Genomic DNA, 16,337 nt, shown 5'->3' with positions numbered 1-16,337 from the left:
CTCCACCCCGATAGGCTGTGATTTTGCCTACTGTCAAAAAGCCTTACTAAAGTAGGTTGAGCCATATAGCACCCAATATTACAGTCACTGTTAGCGATAAATGGCACCCACTAGCAGTTCCCTGCAAGCACGTTCTGAATGCAAACTGGAAAACAACCGTCTCCAGCTGGCTCTCAATCAAAAGAAGGCTCAGCAGAATTCACCCAAAAGACACACAAAACCATCTTGCCACCAGAATTTGTTGTTCCGTTGCCATTCTGAATGTTACTGAACTGCTGTTTCAAGCATCTTATTCTATTCAGCTTTGGAAACAAGACTCACAGTGTTAAGTATGTTGGCAACGTGTGGTGTTATTAATAAGGGAAAACATTTTTTTTAATGATCTGGCAGTTAAAAAAAATACAAACAAAACACTTTTCCTTCACTTGGCATTTATTGAAGAAGTTTGATCCAGCTCTCTCATTATTCAATCCATAACACAATCCTATCTATGCAAGCTCTAATTGAGATTCTACGTGCCTTTAAACAGGTAGTAATGCAAAGGCTGCATTTGCAGGATTTGGGAACAGCATGGGGGTCAGCAGCCTTTTAATTTTCCATTGATTGAAAGGACCAGGCTTTCTTTGTAATTAATAATCACCCATGAGTAGAACAGTGGCTGTCATTCTAAAAACCTGAATTGTAATGACTTGCCGCTGAAGTAAAACTGGGTCACATTTTGGAGCGCTTTCCTGTATGTTGCCAAATGATCTCAGCTCCCAGTGCTAATTGCCAGGGCTTGTGGCAAATGGGTTTGTATGTGTTGCTGTTGCAGATGAACTGTGAATTCAAATATCAGAATACTCTAGCCCACTTAAGGCACTATTGCCTGAAGAGGAAATATAGGTAGCACAACAGTGAGGATTCTCATTTAGCCTTCACATGTTTGCAGCAAACGTCTGCAGTGCGCACTTCCAGATGACCTCCACATTTGTCCTGATTTGTTTGCAGGGAGATCAGACATCATTGACTATTTTATTTATTACATTTATGTTCCACCTTTCTTGCAAAGAGCTCAAGATGGTGCACATAGCTCCCCAGCTCCTCATTTTATCCTCAAAACAACCCTGTGAGGTAGGTAAAGCTGGGGGGTGAGTGATTGGCCCAAGGCTGAGTAGAGATTTGAACCCTGGTCTTCCAGGTGCTAGCAGTCTAACTACTACACCACACTGGCATTCATTCTGATTTGTTTGCAGGGAAGTTAGATGAAGTTGTGTCAAAGCAAGGATTATCCCACTCTTTGCAGCCCATTTTTCTGCTCCTTTCCCTATCACAAGATGCCCAAATTTTTTGGGGGGGGGAGTGGAGGGGGAGTGTGGATTTGTTTCACAAGACCTACCAATAAACTATAATTGCCCAATCTGAAATTGTCGGTGTGTGATTGAATCCCATTCAAAAATAGCATCAGTCTGGAAGTGCACTGTGTCTGTTGAGGCTGCTATGAAAGTAGAAACCCTGATCTCCCAGGACTCCCACTTGCAAAATGAACCTCCATGGATACACAAAGCTCTCTACTGCAGAGGTTTGTTGTAAACATGTGATGGAGCCGGAGAATTGTTATCACCATTGATTTGTATGCTGCCTTTGCATAGTAAATCATGCTCAAGGTCTCCCACAACAGGAAAAGTTTACATCATTCACTAACAGTTACAAGATATAACAAAATTTAAATAGCCATAAACAATAAACTAAAAAACTTTATTGTATATTATAAAACAATCCACTGATAATTCAAGATAAAGTCTAACATTTAAAACACAAGAACATAATCCTGATAATGGCAAAAAATAATGCAGCTGCAAAACAAATTCTTGACCGCCGGCAACAATTCCTAATCAATATCGCACCCTGAGAGTCTCTAGGCATCATGAGCAGCGGAAACAGCTTTCGTAGCTAGTCAGTCTTTGTAGCTGGAGTCAGTAGCAGGACAGCCTTTGGAGCTGGAGTCAGTCTTAAAGGGCTAACCCTCTAACCTGACCAGCTCTTTTCCTGCAATCCATGCCTTTATCTCTGGCCTCCTATCTGTACCACAGGACTCAAGGAATCTAAATTTAGTTTGAGGTGGGGGAAAGACAACAGAAGGTGAGTGAGAGGGAGGAAAGTGGGATACAGGATAAATGTGAGCAAATGCTTTGGCTCCAGTTCACTTTGGAATGAATACCAAGGAACTATGCAAATTAAGCATCTATGCAAATTTATACACAGACATTATGGTTATATACATCAAATGCTGCATGTAGACATAAAGATTGTCCCCAGCCCATGTCACTTTGCTTTAATAGCATTGCTACAATTACATTGGTTAACTGCAATTGCCTACTCAGAAGTAAGTTCCTAGATAAATGTGTAGAGCGCTTCTGCTTTAATCAGATTCATGTGCGAATAAGTTTACAAAGCATTTTGCAGAAATTTGTTTCTGAAAGGTCACAATCACATTATATTCAATTAATAGCCAGAGGGTAATTAAACTCGATGACAGATTGATCACAAAGGAAGAATATTAATTGATGGTTCTTTTTGCCACTTTCGCTAATCTAGGGCCCCTACAGACATCCTTTTCATTGTGTATTAAGTATGCTTTGTGCTCATTTTTCTGCTTTCAATGCTGTATAACACCCCAAATTATATATCACCATAGCAGCTCCCACCAGCAAAGAGCTGTCCATCTCTGGGAAATGCTTGGGGATAGATCAGACCAGGCCCATGCAGAAGGGGGAGCCTTGGAGGGCTAAGCTGGCTGGGGGGTGGGTGGTTCCCTCTAGGGACTGGCTGCTTTTTTGTTTGAGTTTATAACTTTATTCTAACATGATTCCTGTCCTGGACTTCAGACAAGCTCTGCATGGACCGGGATCAGATAGTGAGCTGGCCTCATTGACTTTGCATACATCACCATGGGTGTTTATAAAACTGTGCTGGCACTAGCAGACTCAGTTAACTCAGCCTACTTGGAGGAACGCCCACTTGCTTGCCCCATCCCGTGGCTCAGGACATCAACCATGGAAATCCCTGCATTGCAGGGGATTGGGCTAGATGACCCTTGGGTCATCTTCCAACTATACAGTTCTAGGATTCTATAAATGGCTGTGCTCCCCCTGCTATTCACAAGGAGAGCTTTGGAGGCAAGTCTAGTGTTGCGGCAACGTCTTCTTAGCTTATGCCTAGCTATGAACTTAGACCATTGTGACACCTGGAATCTGAATGCTTTGAAGCTGGATTTATGTATCATACTGACCTTCACATTAAAGACTTTGACAAAAACCAAGATGCAAGTCTGAGTACAGCATCCACCAGTCAGGGCCAGGGTGGTTTTTTTCTGCCATTTCTGTTGTGCTATAACCCCTCCAGAAAGCAACAATGTATAGCATTTGCGAAGCATCATGGAAAACTAATGAAGAAAAATCAGTGCACTATTATTGTGTCAATAATATATTGTAGAATTGCAGAGCATTGCCTACCATTGATGCAGAACTAAAAAGAGCATGAGGCAGGTGGTAAGAATGTCAATCAGCCTTAGCTCCTACTGCTGGCAGTCGTTCTGAGAGTATCTCCTGTTCAGCATATGTAGACTCCATTAAGGAGGTCAGAAGCCACTTAAAGAAGCGCACATTCCATCTCCCGAAATTGAATTCTTTCAAGGTGCAATTGCATTACCACATAACAGAGCAGCATAAATGAGGGTGCAGGAGCTTGAGGTCGTTTTACAGACCTACAAGGGCTATAATCTGAAGGTTCAATACATTTCAAGACTGACCCCACAGCTCTTTATTTATGCAATCTATGATCTATGAGTGACCTTCACTCACTGAATATGATTTAGGCATGTGCAAACAGTTGAGCATGTGGGCAATGCCCTCACTTCCTATTTTCCATGAATACTTCCTAGCTCTGTGCAGCTCACATAAGTCTTTGGTTTATTTTCCTTTCCTGCTAAACTATGAGAGTACTGCCAGGTTACCTGTTTATTGAGCATTCTGCAACCACATTGGCTATTTGTTGAACGTTCTTTCTGATTTGCTGGCAGGAAGGGTACATGACATTACATCCAATCCTACACTTGCCAGTACATTTTCCCAACATTTCTGAATCACAGTAAATCCATTTTTTTATTTTTTTGCAGAAAGGTTTGGATGTGCCCTAAGAAACATCTTTAAAGGGGGAGGGAGGTTATCAATTAATTCCACACCGAGGTTTGTCAGTAAGACTCCTATAAGGAAGAGCTAGAGCGAAGAATACTGATTGGGGCTAAAAAGCATAACTTGTGTTGTGTAGTGTTTATTTTTAATCCCTGGAGGAGGAAATCAATAAGCAAAACGAGTGAGACAAATGCATGCTAAAAACTAAATGGATCTCTTCATTCCAGTTTGCTAAAATACTTGTAGAGATCCTAGATCAGCCTGAAGCATTTAAATGCAAGTTGCTGTTTCTTTTGACCCTGGAGAAAACTTGAAAATGTATTGTGAAATCTTGGCAAATCAAAAGTAGCTCAACTAGATTTTCAGCGACCAGAGCATGGAGCTTGCAGGTGTCTTATCCATACCTGCATTCAAAAGCCTTGTTAAAGACAACAGCACTAAAATATGTAAAGGATGCTAATTAAACAAATAAATAAATATAAACCTGCATAATCTGCATACTGGAATTATGAAAGTTAAGTCACCAAGGCACTGTATCCGAGTAACCCAATTGCAGAACTTTGATGGTTTCTTGGTGTGCAGATTAGAGAAAAGGATGAGCATAAATCTAAAGAGAAGATCATTAGCCACTTCTTACAATTTCTTAACATGTTAGGCACAAACAAACAAGATTGTAGTCTAAAACGGGGGGGGGGCATTTAAAAGACACAATCCACTTGGAGAAGTGCTTTCTATATACAGTCGTACCTCGGTTTATGAACACAATTGGTTCCGGAAGTCTGTTCATAAACTGAAGCGTTCATAAACTGAAGTGAACTTTCCCATTGAAAGTAATGGAAAGTGGATTAATCCGTTCCAGACGGTCCGCCGAGTAACCGTTCATAAACTGAAGCGAACTTTCCCATTGAAAGTAATGGAAAGTGGATTAATCCGTTCCAGACGGGTCCGTGGAGTACTTAAACTGAAGCATTCATAAACTGAAACATGGCTGTAATTGGTTCCGGAAGTCTGTTCATAAACTGAAGCGTTCATAAACTGAAGCGAACTTTCCCATTAAAAGTAATGGAAAGTGGATTAATCCGTTCCAGACGGGTCCGCGGAGTACTTAAACTGAAGCGTTCATAAACTGAAACATGGGTGTAATTGGTTCTGGAAGTCTGTTCATAAACTGAAGCGTTCATAAACTGAAGCGAACTTTCCCATCAAAAGTAATGGAAAGTGAATTAATCCGTTCCAGATGGGTCCGCGGCGTTCATAAACTGAAAATTCATAAACCGAGGTGTTCATAAACCGAGGTTCCACTGTATATCTTGGTGAAATGATTTCAATTGAAATGATATATATCTTGGTGAAATGATTTCAATTGATTCAGTGGGACTTACTTACAGGTAGAAATGGAAAGACCTGTCAATTTTGGTTCTCTCCATTTCTCATTTTTCCAATCTTAAATTCAGATTGCCACATACCTGCAGCAATTGCAAAAAAGTTTTTTTAATAATAATAATAATCATGAAAATTCTTCAGCAGTTTAGTGTGATTTTTAAACGAATAAACACATTTTTTGCAGTTTTGACTGATGTACACATTTTTGCAAATAATTTATCCAAATACAATGCATTTCTATATGTTATTTTCACCAAAGTGTTCACTTTTAGGCACACTTTCCCCTAACATAAGCATTTTTGTAAACACTGATCAAAGAACTGCATCACAAAATTCAGATGTGCAAATTTGGAAGGCTGGCTATGTTTCAGTTCTCATACTGTTTCAGAAAGTGTGAATTTGACAGATTCAGCTTTAAATGTGAACTGAATTGAATTCTTCCTTCATCCCAATTTGAAAGTTTCAAATGGGACTTTTGCATTTCTCTCCCTAACATTCCTTCCATGTCTGAAGGTGTGTAATGCACATGAAAAAGACCACGACTACATTTGAAAAGATTTAGCGAGGCTGGACATCAGGATGAGGCCTCTCCAGTAAACAAGATTGCCAAGGAAAAGTATAGGAAGAACTCCTACCAGGTTTATTACCATTTACTGAGGTGGCAAAAATTCTAGAATTGCTTCAGCGACAGTAGCTGCTTGTAATGGCCACAATCACTCAATTGTGCAGAGAAATTCTCTCATACATGCTTTGTGTTCTGAATCAATAGCTGCTCTGTAGCCAAGGTTACTGTGACGCACCAGCAAAGCCCAGAAGAATCAAAATCCCAGAACTGAAGTTGACAGAAACTAGGTAGGCTCTTAATACATAAATTGCATTAGCCAATATCTAGCTCCAGTGGTGGTTATTTATTTTCCATAATAAAAACCTTAACATATTTCTAGCGCAGGGGTTCTCACACTTTCTACACCCCAGGGTCCCCTTGTGGTGGCAGATGGAGGCAGAGCGTGGCATAATCAGTTGGCAATTACTGGTACCATTTTCTATTGATATCAAATACGTCTTTGGTAAATACTAAATTCATTTTTACAGCATTTTCCTTGTGACAAGGAGTTCCATGGTTCAGTTTTCCTCAAGCTAAGTCCAGACATTTGCTGTGTAGGTAATGTGACTCAGCCTCCCTGTGTTCGGCAGAATTTGCTTGGTTGCTTGCTCTGGTTACATTCACATGACCGTTTGTTCTGTAACTATTAAGTTCTGCATTACATATGAGCTTTCACATGACATAAATACCATTTCTGGAACTGTAGTGAAATATTGTACAGGTTTATTTACTTCCAGAGAAAAAAATCCATTTGCAAATAATGTAGAGATGAGTACTAAACTCCTTGCACTATAGTTCCTCTATATTCCGCTGTAGTTCTGGAAATAGCTTCTACATCTTGTGAAAGCTCCAATACAATGTGGAACTTAACAATTGGGGAAACCTTGGGAAAATAGAATAAACTGCAATGTTAATGCAGCCAAAGTCTCTTGGCCACCTTCCCTTAGTAGGCAAGAGGCCAATGCTGGTTCTGGTCCAACCAAAAGATAGTGAGCTGCAGCTAGGGGTCAGGGCAGGCAACTGAGGAGGCGCAATGACCAGCCTGTGGCACTGAAGCCCACCAGAAAGTGACCCACTGCCCATTGAGGAACAAGTCCACATATCCTCTTCCAGCTCTCAAGATCAGGAGCCCTGAGAAAGTATTTCATTGTATAGAGTCATATTGCTCCACCCACTGTCTGCATGTTTAGTGTATATGAAGATAACATAGGTAAAGGTAAAGGGACCCCTGACCATTAGGTCCAGTCGTGACCGACTCTGGGGTTGCGCGCTCATCTTGTATTATTGGCCGAGGGAGCCGGCATATAGCTTCCAGGTCATGTGGCCAGCATGACAAAGCCGCTTCTGGCAAACCAGAGCAGCACATGGAAATGCCGTTTACCTTCCCGCTATAGCGGTTCCTATACATCTACTTGCATTTTGATGTGCTTTCGAACTGCTGGGTTGGCAGGAGCTGGGACCAAGCAACGGGAGCTCACTCCGTCACAGGGATTTGAACCGCCAACCTTCTGATCAGCAAGCCCTAGGCTCAGTGGTTTAGCTCACAGCGCCACCTGGGTCCCTGAAGATAACATAGAATGCATAAATAGGGCTGTTCTTTGACCCCTTCTTCCATTTTAGTCCAGTGAGGGGGGCAGGATAATGCAGTGCTCCGATATTGCGGCAGGGGGTAGCTCCCTAAACCTTTTGTCCTGCCTTAGCTACTGTTTTTAGAAAACTGGGGGAGCATAATTTGGCTAAAATTGGCACAGGTCAGAGGGTGATGCTTACTGAGCACTAGGAAAGTGGAGACTGGATTAAGGATAATCATGTACATAGCTGAGTCCAGTCACAGCTGAATATGTTGACTGACTTCACTGAAATGTACAGTACACTCGGTTCTCTGGAAATCATTTGCTAGGTGAGCGTTCGCATAAAGAGGCAACAATTCCTATTCACATAACAAGTCAATAATTTCCATTGATTCCTATGGGGAAATTGTTAATGTGTTCCTGAACATGTAATCTGGGTTGTGTATCTGCAGTGCATGTAGAGAGGTTTGGGTACTAATTTGTTGTGCTCAGATAAGTGAATTTTTGCATAGCAAGCGTTCATAAAGTGGGACTTGCGTGTATTAAAGAATCATCCTTATTGTTTGATTTATAATACCTTTTTAATACATGCAAATCATCATTTGATGTTGCAGCCATCCAGAGATAAGCATATTTGAGTGATTCAAGTCCAGCTTTTTATACAGCTTCAAATAATGTAATGTAGTCCCAGTTAAATTTGTATAGGATTACAGACTTCAGCACATACTATCTTTTCCTTTAAAGCTTTTCTCAGAAGTCATTTTATCTGCAAAGGCTTTTTGCATAGGCCCTTACTCCCCCACCCCCACCCCACCCAACTGAAACAAAAGCCAACTCTGTGAAACAAATTAGATAACAAAGCACAAATATAGTTTTCTCCCAACAGATCATGTTTTCACTGCTGGCACAGGGAGGAGCGAGGGAGCTATTGGGTGACGCAGGTGGGTTGATTTAACTGGCAATTAACGAGGTAGGTATTTGTGTTTGAGTGAGGAATAATTTCTGCTCCACAATGACAAGTTTATTGTCATAAACCATCTGCACCTAATTGCATATGATGGAACTTGGGAAAATAAGAAGCTGCCTTATACTAAATCAGACCATTGGTACATTTAGCTCAGTATTGCTTAACACAACTCTCCAGAGTTTCAGGCAAGAATCCTCCCCAGCCCTGCTTGGAAATAGAGTAAACTTCTGGAATTAAAGCATGAGCAATGGTGACTGGTGAACATTGCGACTGATAGGGCAGAAAGAAGGGAGCTCAACAGTAGGGGGCGCCAAAGCCAATGGCAGGCAGAGAAAACTAATTACAGTTTTGTCCTGGAAAATTATGGTAGCCAGCCCTTACAGATGAAGAGATAAGTTGCAGCTCTTCCATCCCCGGCCTAGCATTTTTTGAGGTGCTCCTCATTGTTTTTCCTTCGCTTGCCAAGATTTGTTGTAAGGACCAATCTTCGCAATGAGCACAGCATGTGCCAGATTTCAGACTGCTGGTAAGAGAAATCATGTAGTTAAATGCTCATCCATATAAATCTATAGAAAAGTAGATTTCCTGGGGAAGCACAGTACCATAGCCAAACATAGCAGCAACAGTTGCCTTGTTGCTGAAGGCCTATAAGTTTCCCATCCCCATCAACTACACTAAGTACATATGACACCAGGTGGGAGGCAGGTAGGAGTGGTTTAGCGGGGAAATAGCATTGTGGGCTAATTAGTGCCCCCTTAATTAGGCTGATGGGCCAGAGGTTTCCCATCCTGAACCCCCCACCCTGAGCAGATTTTCAGGGGGCTTCAGTGGTAACTCTGCTCACAGGAACTCAAGCCATTGTAAATACTTATCGTTCATTATGGCTTGGGTTGTTGTTGTTTTTATTCTAGAAAAGAAACCTAAAGAGATCAAAAACACAAACCTAATTCAGTCTATAGTCTTCTACTGAGCTCAGATGAAAAGTAGTAGGGCTTTAACCTCATTAGGTCATTTGACCAAGCATTACTGTGAGCAATTGCTCCCAAAGCTGAAGAGCAATGGAAAATCTGTTATTTCAGCTGTGATAAATAGGAAATGGGAAGTGAGAAGGCTGCTATATGGAGCCATTTTATATCATCTCTTATCTTTGTGGTCAGGTCTAGGTCTCATCTCCTTGTTTTTCTTTTTCTTTTTCCTGTTGATGAGAATGGCAAAGGAACACTGGAGCAGCTTTCTGTCATTTATTGATACTGAGTGTTCAGTTTATTGCCTTCATCACCGTGCATTGTGATATCTTCAGAAACTATATTTATCTCCAACTTCCTCATCTCCACAGAAGCGACAACTTCCTCATTTCAGCAACTGTGTGGTTAAAAGCAGAACTTCCTTATTGCTGCCCTTGAAATGACAGTTGCCTGTGCTGCGATTTCCAACAGAAAATCAGATTTTGAGGCCCATTTTAGTTTTAAACACACACACACACCAAAAAACACTGAATCATTGAGTTCCTAAGTAAGGAAATAGAAATGGTTTGGATTAGAGCATGTTGCTCCACAGAGAGATGGAAATGGGAAGAGCAGAAGCAAGAAGAGGAAGGGTGGTATAGACATGGAGAGGATAGATGATGATGAAGAAAATTCCTGGACATTACTGCCTTCTCCCTTAATATTCAAATCCTTCTTCAGATAGGCAGGTGGTGGTGAAGAAGAAGAAGAAGAAGAAGAAGAAGAAGAAGAAGAAGAAGAAGAAGAAGAAGAAGAAGAAGAAGAAGAAGAAAAAGAAGAGGTGGTGGTGGAGGAGGAGGTGTAGTTTGGATTTGATATCCTGCTTTATCACTGCCCGAAGGAGTCTCAAAGCGGCTAACAATCTCCTTTTCCCTTCCTCCCCCACAACAAACACTCTGTGAAGTATGACTAGCCCAAGGTCACTCAGAAGTATGACTAGCCCAAGGTCACTCAGCAGCTGCATGAGTCTACCGCTCTTAACCACTACACCACACTGGCTCCCAGTGAGCTGTCATTGAGGAAGAGCTGTAGCTCAGTGGTAGATCATCTGCTTTGCATACAGAAGGTTCCAGGTTCAATCCCTGGCATCTCCAGGTAAGCCTGGGAAAGACTCCTGTCTGAAGCCTTGGAGAGCTGTTGCCAGTCAGGGTAGACAACACAGAGCTAGATGGACCAGTGGTACAACATATCCTCTTTTTCATGGGTATGTAAAATGAAAGTCATCACAGTGAAAAGTAGAAGTCAGCAAATGTGTCCTCTTTTTGCTCTTCAAAATATGGCAACCATATGGTAACCCTAATGGGAATCCCCTCTTTATTGCAAGGCTGTGTTTCAAAGCTGTCAAGACTGGGGCAGGAGAAAGTCCTCAGAATGCAGGGACTTTCTTCAAGGATGAAGCAAATATTCTTTATCAGGCTATGGCTATCTTGTCCCTATTGCTCAGCGTTTTCCTGACCCAGGGCAGAAATTGATCAGGGATTCTACAGGGAATCATTTCATAAAAGAAGGATGCGGAAACCTTTAAAAAAAAAAAGCCTGAGAACCATATCCACTTATGGAAAGCCTTCTAAGAGTCACATGCCAGTGTGTGGTGGGTGAGCAGAGGCAAAAGTGAAACTTAATTTTTACTTTTGTACTGTCAGGGTTGGTCCACCCATGAGGTAGTTTGAGGCAGCCACCTTAGGCAGAGAAACAGAGTCGGTTTCCAGCAAGATCTTACTGAAATTGAGTGAGATTTCATGGAACACACCTGATTTCATCAGATTTTGGTGCGATCTCATGAGATTTTGCCAGAAACCACCATTGCCATTGCTGCTTTGCAAGTGTTGCTGTGCAATCCAGATAAGGGTGGCTTCAGCGGAGACGGCAGGGTAGCACTTTACCATTTCACCTCAGGCAACAAAACAGGATGTGCTACCCTTGTGTACAGTAGATTTGTTTCTGCACATAGCCTTCACCATCCTCCATTCAGACAAGCAAGAGGTGTGATCAGAGTTCCAAGACACATCCCAGCCAGAATCAGGGGCAGGAAGGGGCGTGGCCTGGAGAGAGGGGGTGGGACCTAGGGGAGGGTTCCGAGGGCCATATAGGGAGGCCTGAGGGGCCGCATTCTGCGTGAGAGTTTCCATTCCTGCCATAAAGGCTCTCAGTACCAATGGGTAAGGGATGAATCTAAGCTGTGTTGGAGGAACATTGTTATGTGTTATAATAGACTTTTTGGTGTTCAGGGACAGAAGCAGTGATACCAGAAAAATATTTAAAGCAGGTTTGATTTTATTGGTGTGTTTTCTCCTGCCTTTAAAAACATGGTCTTTTTGTACTTTGCATTTTATTGAACAGCATTTAATGAAAAGGTGAGTTTGTTTGTTTTTGAAATTTAACAAATAAAATAAATGAGATGGCAGTTACTGGGGGGGAAAGCCTTGGCTACTCTTTCTTGAACTTTCACAAGAGTTTGTTTTCCTTGGTCTCTCTCTCTGTCCTTGTTGCACTGTGTTTTAGGACCAGATGAAAGAAACTTCAGGCAGCACAATTTCAAAGTACAACTTCAGGCAGCACAATTTCACATCCTCCCTAGGTTACATTACCAATGCCTCTTTTATCTTTGTAAGGTACGCAATTGTCCATCAAAAATAGTTGAGTTTTAGCATAGGCCCCTGAAAGCTATTTTCACCTTCTGTTTTACCTCAATTATTATTATTTTCCTGTAAGAGCAGGCTTGCTGCATAATAAATCCCATAATTTTAGGTGTTTCTGGGATGTAATTTCTAGGCCTGGGATATTCTCCATGGAGCCACTAGATGGTACAATTCAGCTAATTATGTCTGCAACACTTTTTTAAAAAAAAAAACCAACCAAAACCCCATGCAAGTTTTTATGAAAGCAGAAAGCAGAAAGCAGGAGGAGGAGGAGGAGGAGGAAGGGTGGGATATAAATTCAGTAAGTAAATACCACCACCCCAATCATTTTTGTTTTGTAGAAATATATTTTTTCTCTTTATTAATAAGCTCTAACACCTTTGCAGTAATGCAGAATGCAGAAAATGTCCATGTTCTTCATTGTCCTTCTAAAAAATCCCCCCATTGTTTATATAGCCACAAACAAAGGACCTCTGGAAAATAGCACATGTAAACCTAATTAGGTAACTGAGCCTAATGGCTTCCTCTAAATTTGCTCTGACTTTCTTGAAGCCTGCCCATATCTGAATTTGCTGTTGTTTGTTGTTAAATGCATTCTATTTTGAGGTCTGCAGCAAATGTAACAAATATAAATAATCTTACTCGTGTCTGTTTACAATCAATATCCTGGTTGGGCAGAAATGCTTCCAACAATAGAATGGGGGAGGAATGCCCGTAAGTGACCTGTTAAAATGTGACATTTGTCCTGCTTTAATGGGAACGACAGGTGCCAAGTATCGGGTCATTGCAGAGACTGTGCTCTGGGGCATACAGATTTTTCTTATTTATTATAAAATAACTTTGAGCCAAAATCTTAACAAGGGAGTTTATGTTCACATTACCATTTACTCCAGATCCATTGCGCTTCCACTGCTAATTTTTGAAGCCACATTCGCAATCTATACTGATCCTGTAGTTTCTTGACAAATACTGCTGTTTGATGCATTTTTTCCCCTCCAGCCAGCTTCAATCCAACTAGAAAACCTTGGCCGCGTTCATTTCATACTTAAGATTAGTGTGAATATTTGAGACTGCTGGAGCATATGTTCAGATGAGCACACATGCGCAGATAACAGCTCCATGAATCGGAGCACTGCGGGGGAGCCAACCTCACCCCAACTGAATCTATCCATTCCTTAAAATCTTCTGCATAGGCTCTCCTTCAGGCCAGGCCAGCCCAGCCCAAGACTTTTCACTGCTTGAGGCAAATGACAAAATGGTGCCCCCTCATTCCACGTACAGAAGCCAACCAGATAGGCAGTTCAATCTTGCTCCGATATTTGCAACAGGACAGCATGCACTGCTCTTACACAGCTAAGGGCAGCAGACCGGCCTAGGGGGTGTGGGGCAGGTAATACTACTCAACCAGCTGTGCCCCAGAACACTTCACTGCCCCACTCAGCTCCCTCTGTCCTTTGGCACCTTCTGCTTGAGTCAGCCAGATTACTCTGCCTACCTAATGCTAAGGCCAGCCCTGTCTCTCCCATCAGTAGCTGAGGCTCTGATGCTGGGGAGATCGTTTTCTCTGGCCACACCAAGGTCATGGAACACCCTACCAATGGAGGTCCATGTTGTCCCCTTCTCCCACCCAGCCTCCCCCCGTGATCTTTTGCTGTTTGGCAAGGACCTTCATTTTCCTTGAAGTGATTGGCCTTCTGGGTTGCAATAATTCTATTGAACTGGTTCTTGTTTTATGCACTAACACCCCTCCCCCCACACACACCCTTTTAATTTAGAATGTTGACTTTATTCTTGATATTATGACCCTGTTTTAAAAGATGCAGTGAGCTCCTTCTGGCCATCCCCTTGAGCACTGAAAAAAACAGAAGAGTGGGAATGAATGCTTTTAAATAAAAAGTAAATAAATAAACTCGGGAGACAGTCGATGCGAAAACATTCTGCAGTATCTTGATATAAAATGAGTGCCTGGGAAATTAATTCTGAAAGCTTTTTAACACAAACAAACAAACAAATGAATAAATGGAAGCATTTGTCACCTCTGTAGCTCATTAGTTCGATTACATTTTCTATCTGCATTGCAAAATTCTGCTGCGGCAGTTGGAAAATGAACTCAGGTTTGCAGGATCTCAGTGGAGGAGCCCTGGATGGCTTCCTGATTTCCCCCTAGAATCCCAGTTCCTCTTTCTCCAGTAAAAAATGTCAGCAGTAGCATTACTGCAGTAATCTGGTAGTGGGGAAAAAAGGCTGGTAGTAATCCATCTCCTGAGAGACTGCAGCAAATCCCTGGAGGAAGCCTGCAGTGCGACTTCACGCTCAGCCTCTCCATTCTTAATGAAGCTACTACAAACCTTCGTCTTCTAGCTGGCTCCAAGCCCATATGCCGAGGATCTATAAGTTATGGAGGGTGTGTGTGTGTGTGTGTGTGTGTGTGTGTGTGTGTGTGTGTGTGTGTAATCTTGCTTTCCTGCCAACTTAAAAAAAGAAACACTAATTGGCTGTGGGAAGGTTTTGAAAGAAAACTAAAAGGAGGAAGTGATATGTAATGACAAAGCATAAGGGTCAAGGTTAAAATTTACGGGGTCTAGCTCTGATTCAGCAACAACAGCATTGGGCCTTGCTAACTTGGGTTGATGAGAGTTGGAGTCCAATAACATCTGTAGGGCCACAGGTTCCCCACTGCTGATTTAGAATAATTGGTCATGGGGGGAGGGGAGATACTTGTTCCTTGTTAGTTTTCAAGCAGCAGTTGGAGAAGGCAAGAGAGAAAAAGACAAGCAGGAACTTTCTTAGATTTCTCCAACCTGTTCCCGCCCCTTCTGTTTGACACTTGAATGCTGAACTGGAAGCAGAATGGACTCCTCCTTCCTGTGGCAAATATCAGTTTTGTGGGAGAGTAATTTGCAACAGGACAGTGGCACACAACAAAAGAGATTTTTTAAAAACCCTCCCTATGCACCTCAGTCCCAATCCTGCCCCACACCCTATGCAGCTGACATTTAAACAATAAAAGTACACATGTTACTGGATTTTTCCATGTATAAGACTAGGTTTTCCCCTAAAAAATAATGTGAATAATTAGGGGGGATCCTATACACAGATATATCTCCCCCATTTTCTTAAATCTGAGCCCCCCCAAAATAGGGGGCGTCTTATGCGGTACATGGGGGCGTCTTATAGACTTAAAAATACAGTAATTTCTTGTATGCATTTGACATCATATGAAGTTCGGTCCAGAATTGGTGCCTTGTTTTATTTATTATTGCATTCATATCCTGCCTCAAGGAATCCAAGGTGGCATGCATAGTTCTTCTAACCATTTTATCCTAACAGCAGCCCTATGAAGTAGGTTAGGTTGAGAGACAGTGGATTGTATCCAGAGTTTTGCCCAGAGTCAACCCACAGACTAGTGACTAGCCCCTACTTACTAGTCCCAGGTGAGCTACACAGCAGAGTGGGGATCTGAACCCTGGTCTCCCAGGTCCCAGTCCAACATTCAGTTTTGTGAAAGCCAAATTTTATGAGGGCCCATAACAGGCTCCTGCCATACAGTCCACTGTGGCCTAATCCAATTCTCTAGAAATGATGCTGATATTGACAGATTCTCTCACTGTGCACCAGTCACACTGCTGGTCCAAAACCTAACATGAATTGCAAGATCTCTTGGAACAGGTGAGATGTTGTCCATCATAATTCAGCACTGTGTGCATATGTGGTTTCTTGTTATTGTGGCAACAAACCCGGTGCAGTGGAGATTATTGCCTAATCCCGTTTTGCCAGTTGTGACAAGATGACAACTAGTTTTTGTGTACAGAAATATCTTTGTGGGTAAGACTTGCCCGCTCACTACCAGATGTCCCCACTATCTGTGGGAAAAACTGGACGAGACTTCCCATGTCTGGAGAGAGACTACTCAACCTGATTTTCTACATTAGACCCAGAGGCATAAAAATTCCTTGTGGGCTATAATGTAGGCCTCCAGAGTGACTAGAGAAAAAAA

General features: G+C 42.0%; 1 long non-coding RNA gene across 1 annotated transcript; it reads right to left on the bottom strand.

The window, feature by feature from the left end:
* Positions 1–418: 418 nt before the first annotated feature.
* On the bottom strand, positions 419–14,682 carry LOC148684870 (uncharacterized). Its single transcript, XR_015951535.1, has 3 exons — positions 14,377–14,682; positions 3,272–3,424; positions 419–2,084 (listed from the first exon to the last, which is right to left on the bottom strand). It is a non-coding gene; the product is annotated as an uncharacterized LOC148684870 (long non-coding RNA).
* Between the last annotated feature and the right edge of the window lie 1,655 nt (positions 14,683–16,337).

Source organism: Zootoca vivipara, chromosome 8, assembly GCF_965207765.1.
Source record: "Zootoca vivipara chromosome 8, rZooViv2.hap1.1, whole genome shotgun sequence".
Taxonomy (NCBI): domain Eukaryota; kingdom Metazoa; phylum Chordata; class Lepidosauria; order Squamata; family Lacertidae; genus Zootoca; species Zootoca vivipara.
This window is presented reverse-complemented; position numbering and strand designations above follow the sequence as displayed.